At 45.4% G+C, this 6,619-nt stretch overlaps 1 long non-coding RNA gene and 1 pseudogene across 2 annotated transcripts in view; one reads left to right on the forward strand and one right to left on the reverse strand.

Annotated features, from left to right (window-relative positions):
* The window catches only part of LOC102633548, a 10,537-nt pseudogene extending 8,964 nt beyond the window's left edge, over nucleotides 1-1,573 (forward strand).
* The window catches only part of LOC108168674, a 12,258-nt gene extending 9,918 nt beyond the window's left edge, over nucleotides 1-2,340 (reverse strand). Inside the window, exons 1-2 of one of the 2 annotated variants that reach the window (XR_001782932.2) lie at nucleotides 2,033-2,340; nucleotides 1,214-1,306 (exon numbers count right to left, since the gene is read on the reverse strand). This is a non-coding gene — a long non-coding RNA (uncharacterized LOC108168674). The other variant, XR_001782930.2, reaches the window with a different exon arrangement.
* Between the last annotated feature and the right edge of the window lie 4,279 nt (nucleotides 2,341-6,619).

Consider the following 6,619-nt stretch of genomic DNA (forward strand, 5'->3'; position numbering starts at 1 on the left):
CTGCCCCTCACCCAAGCTTGGGAGGTAGAGTTATGGAGAGGGCAAGGAAGCAGGACTGGAAAGATAGACTTATGGATCCACCAATCATAAAGTCACAAAGTCCCCTCACACCTGCTAGACTTAGACTCTAAATCATTACAGTGTCAACAAACAGAGGTGACTCCTCAGCCACAAGAGACTGTAGTGAGCTTCAAGAGAGAAGAGGACAAGGCAGGCCTGGACTGTGTGACCTTGCAGCTGTGATGAAGTCACAGCAATAGGTGATGCTCAAACAGCCCCAATAAAATGCAAGACAGGCAAACAGAAGCCCCGTCTGTCCCCAGTGGTGGGTAATGTAGCTGATGTGGCTGGTTCTCCTTCCTTGACTTCACCCTGACTATGGGAATTGTCCTTCAGTGCTAGTCAGTTATACATTGTACAGAAAACTAAAATATATGATATTAAAGTGATATGAAAGCCAGGCGTGGTGGCACGCACCTTTAATCCCAGCACTTGGGAGGCAGAAGCAGGCAGATTTCTGAGTTCGAGGCTAGCCTGGTCTACAAAATGAGTTCCAGGACAGCCAGAGCTACACAGAGAAACCCTGTCTTGAAAAACCAAAAAAATTTAAAAATTAAAAAAAAAACAAAAAAATAAAAAATAATAAAATGATATGAAAAGAAAGGAATGACTTCAAAAGTCTGTAGACAGTTTACAATATACCTCAGTTACCTAACCCTAAAGAAGCCAGAATTTAAGACAACTTTTCAAACAGACAGTTTTAAGGAGATGGACCTTTGTATCTGTTATGGTATCAAGCCCCTGTTTTTCTTATTGCATCAAAGCAAGACAAATTTTGTGATGTATCTGCTGTTAGCAGGTGCATAGGTAACAATAACAAGATGGTCAGAGCTGGAGAGGTGGCTCAGTGTCTAAGAGCAGTGACTGTTCTTCCATAGGATCTGAGTTCAATTCCTACCACCTATATGGTAGCTCGCAACCATCTGTAACTCTAATCACAAGGTATCTGATACCCTCTTCTAGCCTTTGCAGGAGCCAAGCATGCATGTGATGCACAGACACACATGCAGGCATAACACACACTTTAAAAATGATAACAAGGGGGTCAGATCTAGGTGGAACCCTACGGGCTGGCAGACCCCTGCCTTCTCTCCCTGCTATCCAATTTCTCCAGCTGACTTTCCTCTGCATTTTCTCTTCGGTCCATGTTCACCTCTGATGTGAATTCCGTTTCTTTTGCTAGTGGTAAAAGATGACTCTCCAGCAGCAAATGACCTGGCAATGGCCCAGGAAGTACCCTGCACACCTGCAAACAAGAAAGGTACAGACATCCTTTCCCATGTGACGCTTCCTGTTCTTCTAGCTGTAGCACATCCTAGCATCCATGATGTGAGCATCCATTGTGTGTCTGCAATCACATGGCGTCTCCTCATTTTCTTCTCACTCCGCCTTCCTCAAAGGCTTTGCAAAAATTATAGGTAACAAGAAGGCACTTAGACATATTGAACCAAGCATTGCTCAAATTCACTGAACTCCCATCCACAACTGCTTGGTGTGACTGGTACACTAGCCTCCCCCAGAAGGAAAATGCTTCCTGGTAAATCATAGGCAGGCAACATCCATTATCTGTCACTTAAACCTCATGGTGGCAAGCAGGTTGGATGTCCACCTGACTACCTATTCCCACCTCGCCTTTGGCGCTCTCCCATCTTCTACTCTGAGATGTCACCAGTCAATTAAAATGTGTCATTGGTCTGGCAAATGGCTCACTAGCTCGAGGTCCTTGCCACCAAGCCTGGTGACCTGAATTTGATCCCTGAAACCCATATGGTGGAAGAACAGACCCAACTCACAAGTTGTTTCTTGGCCTCTCCATGTGTACCATGGAACATATGCCCAACCTCCACATACTGATAAATGTCATAATTATGATAATGATAATAATGATAAAAACACTGTGACCTTTCTGATACTGTCATCCATTGGTTTCCCCATTGCTTCCTGGAAGCCTTCCAAGTCTGTTTTCTCCCACCTCAGTTCTTTCCATGGTCCTGGATGTTTTCAAGTGCTGGGATAGCAGGCAAACGATCCAATACTCCAGCTGCTCAAGTCTTTATCTCCTCCCGTCTGGTTCTTGTTTTCCCTTCACAAATTCTTGGTTTCTCTTGCCCAGAAGTCATCCTTAGGCTCTACCATTATCTGTTCCCTAGCTTAATTTCCCAAGAACTGATTCAAAGAATTCTCATTTTAACACTTGTCCTTGAAGCTTGCTCCTTCTAGTTCAAAACTCTGATATCTTCTTCCTTCCCAGCTGATCATTTAAAAAGGTTAGGGTTGAGATCAGAGAGATAACTCAGAGTTAAAACATACACATATACACGCGTGCAAGTGCACAATTAACAGTCAAAAACATAGTTGAATTCTTTAAATAAAAAGACTGACAGCTCTATGTGACTATAAAAGACTTTGTTTTGTTTTCTTCTTAGCAAGAAGAAAAAAATGTCCGAACTGGTCAAATTCCAAAAGAGGACGGCAGAAAAAAAAGCCCCGTCAAGATGAGATGATGGGTAAGGGGATGCTGGAGGAGACTCCAGCAAGGGGTACAGGAGGAGGCTTCAGCAAAGGCTGTAGATCTGATGGAGTTCGTTCTGAACTCACTGGATAGGCAGGCACACAGGAGTTCTGGTCAGCACAGCGAACTGGCTTTAAATTTCAGCAGACCTGTTTTGCCACTGAGTAAATGGTGAACTGGAACATGTTGGAATCCTGTTCTGAGGTTACACAGCCCAAGGTGAAGGGTGCAGAGTGTCAGGTTTCCTCTTTATTTATACACACTAGGATGGCAACCATCCTTCCTAACTAAAGGGAGAGTAAATAAACTTTGCTACTTTGAGATAAGGTGCAGAAGAGCCTGGGTCCTAGCCCTGAGAGGCAGTTCAGAGGAAAAGCCCCCAGAAAAGCTTCAGAAAGGTGTTCTCATGCCAGTGGATGCAGCTGTCCTTGGGGAGGCAGCTTCCAAAGTCCCGAGAGGAAAAAGTGCTGTGTCCTCCCCTCCTCAGTGAAGGCCACTCATCCATCCACCAGTCCTGTCCACTGCAGAGCCTCTGGGCCTCTGCCACCCCTCGCCCAAAAGCTGTCTTCACGACAGGCATAGGGCTGTCCCTGCGATGCTTTAGAGGTGCCCAGTGGCCTTCGGGTGTTGCCTGTCTGAACATGGGTGCTACATGGAAGTCCCTTCCTCACTGCCTGAAGAATCCCAGGCCTGTGCCTCATGGTTTACGAGTCTTAGAAACAGGAATCAGAATCTGCCCTGATCCCGAATCCCTCCATATTTATTTATTTGGTTAAATCTTTGTTTGTTTGTTTGGTTTGGTTTTGGTTTGGTTTGGTTTTTCTTTGTGTGCCCTTGAATGTCCTGGAACTAGCTCTGTAAACCAGGCTGGCATCAAGAAATCAAAACTCACGGATACCTGCCTGCCTCTGCCTCTCAAGTGCCAGGATTAAATGTGTGCACCAGCACTGCCCAGCTACCTGGTTAATTCTTATAAGAGCTCCCTGGGGTGGGAACTTATGGTGATGTGGGGGGAGAAAGCATGGTGCACATAAGAGAAAACAGCAAAAGTGAGGTACATTCACCTGGAAGGGGGGCTGGGATGGGGAGCCTATGAAGAAAGGAAGGAGTGTTCCAGGAACCTCCATTTCAACCACACATGAGTGGTCTCAGCAGGAGTGGCCTCACCTGGACATGGAGTTCAAGAGAAGCTCAAGGAGGTGAGCAGGAGGACTTTGTGGAAAGATGACTCATCTACGAACGTGAAGGAGGTGACCAAGACACTGAGAGCAAGGATGAGGTGTGCCCAGACATCCAATTCACAAGGTAAGGCTGAGGGTGGCACCTGCCATTGGAAAGGCTCAGCCTGGGCAAATCTCTCAGAGCTGGTGCAGGGGTCGGGGGATACATGACCTCCGTGTTAGCAGAGAGATTTTCAGAGAGAACAGGCGAGGGGCAAAGAGAGGCAACGAATGGCCAAGGAGTTTTTGATAAAGAAACAGCCACAGGTCATCTCAGTTGAGACCTAAGGCAGAGGGTGTCAACGCTTTAGATTTAACAATCTTAAAGATTACTAAGAACTTCCCAAGGTCTACATCTGTGTTGTTTATGTCTACCTGTTTCTCCATTATTCATAGTTTAAAAAAAACATAATTAAAAAAATCTTTGTTTAAAGTGAAATAATTTGGTCAAGGAAGTATGTGAGAGAAAATTATTTCTGAAGCAAAAACAAACTTAGAAGACGGGTGTCCATGCAAGCTCCTGCAGTTCTCAGTGATGTCGGGCTTCGTGAGAAACAGGTAGATGCTTAGAGCTGCGTCTGAACTCACGCACCTGACTGTGGCTGTGGCTGAGGATGGGGAGAGGATCTCGCTGCACATGGAACTCCAGTCCTTTGCAAGGGCACTGCATGCTCTTAACCAGCCCCATCATCTGTCAGCTAGACTCTGAATCCTTATCTCTGGTACTGTTGTTCTCTGCTAAAATAAACTGTTACGCCAGCTGCGTGTGATAGCCTGTGCCGATAATCCCAGCACTTAGGAGGTAAAGGCGGGTAGATCTCTTTGTGTCCAATCTCTTTGATCTTTCTTTCTTTCTTTCTTTCTTTCTTTCTTTCTTTCTTTCTTTCTTTCTTTCTTTTTTTTTTTTTTGGGTTTTTTTTTAATACAGTGGTTTGGTTTGTTTGTTTGTTTGTTTGTTTGTTTGTTTGTTATGTACCCCTAGCTGGCTTCAAACTCACTATGTAAATCAGCCTGGCTCCAAATTCAGAAATATAAGATACACTTGCCTCTGCCTACCAAGTACTCAGATTCAACGTGTGACCCTCCACATCTGGCTCTCCATCTTGGACAGGTCTTCTACTCATATAAGACTTTATAATGTCTCAGACATTTGGAAAGTGTTGAACTATATTGTGAGCTAGCAACACAGGCACATACATATTCTTGGGACAACTATGTAATTTGGAGACGTGACAGAAGTGTTCTTTCTATACTGAACTTTCCACTTTCCCACCCTCGGGAAGGAGGCAACTTGGAGTCTGCAATCCTCAGCTCTTAAGTATGTGAGGCCCTTCAAGGGTTGGGAGACCCCTCACGAAGTGTCCACGGACAAAGAACAGTGTTTCTTTCTTCTTCTTTCTTTTAGAGATCAGCAAAGAGGCATCAAAAACAAGTGGTATAAAGAGGCCCAGCACAGCACGAAGAACCACACAAGGTAAGGATGGGGCACTGTGGGTCTCAAGATGCAGCCAGCGGGGACCCACAGTCAGAGCAGCCAGGCTGCTCTAAGCCAGACTTCCACTGCCCTAAAGAGCCCTTTGGATATTTCTTTTCTCACCACAACCTTCTCATGATAGCTTAAGACTACTTATATATAGACATGCATGGACTGGACTATGTGTGTGGTGTTGTTCATCTTTTCCCCCTCCTATAAAAATATAATGTTTGACCACTGAGGACCACTGCTGAGAATCTGTGTTCGAGAATATTGCTCACCCTACACTGAAAATCTCCAGCTTATGAATCAGGGTTGTTTCTAGAAATCCAGGCTCTTCCCAGATGGCTCAAAGTTTAAGGAGCACTGGCTGCTCTTCCAGAGGACCCAGGTTTTGATTCCCAGCATCCACATGGTGGCTCAAAATGATCTTTTAACTCCACCTCAAGGAGATCCAATGACTTCTTCTAGCCTCCGTGAGCACCAGGCATGATCGTGGTATACAGCTATACATGCAAGCAAAACAAAACACCCATATACAGACATAACTATGCATAGGCAACCCGCACTGTTACGAAAGGACTCATGGGACAAAGGGTGCGTATGTAGGTCAGAGGATGAGTATTGTGAAGAGCAGAGGATGAGTTTAGTGGAATTCAGGCTCCTAGAATGAGATTCAGTGTGCCAGGCTTACATAGCAAGCCCCATTACTCCAGGAGCCAACTCTTGATCCCACCACACATCTGTGGCGCACAAAAACTACTGCTTGATTTGAGAAATGAGCTCTGGAATCTTTTGTTTCTCCCCCACAGTCTCTGTCCTCCCTTTACCCCTCCCTCTCTTGTATTCTTCAAAAACTAACAAATCAGGACAGTGGCCAGGACACTATGAATGCCCATACCAGGGCCTATGCTTCCCTCTGCTGGACGGTCCTTGTACTGCGCATTGCGTGTATTGTTTCTCTGGGACCTTATGCAGAGGCTTGATTGGACAGGGTAAATCCATGCCCTTGCCCATCATGCTGTCATTTGATTGTCATGATGGAACTCAAGAAAAAGGTAAAAGACTCAGAGGAGCTAAAATCCACTTAGGTGCTTCTGAATGCTTTTTTTTCCTTTACAATGAAAAAGCGAATATTCCCAGATGCCTCTTTAGTCTTTTTTTATGAAACACTTAAGGAAGCAGGAGCCCAGATCCATGCTGACTGTTGTCCTCCTACAGCTTCCCCTGACTTCCAGCACATGCCCCTCCCATATTCATATCTCACTGAATCCAGTTGATTCTGGGTGTGGAGCCATCTGCTGGAGCACGGGCAACCTAGGAGGTACCACACACCCCATCAGCTGGCAAGTT

Source organism: Mus musculus, assembly GCF_000001635.26.
Source record: "Mus musculus strain C57BL/6J chromosome 1 unlocalized genomic contig, GRCm38.p6 C57BL/6J MMCHR1_RANDOM_CTG5".
In the NCBI taxonomy this organism is placed as follows: Eukaryota; Metazoa; Chordata; class Mammalia; order Rodentia; family Muridae; genus Mus; species Mus musculus.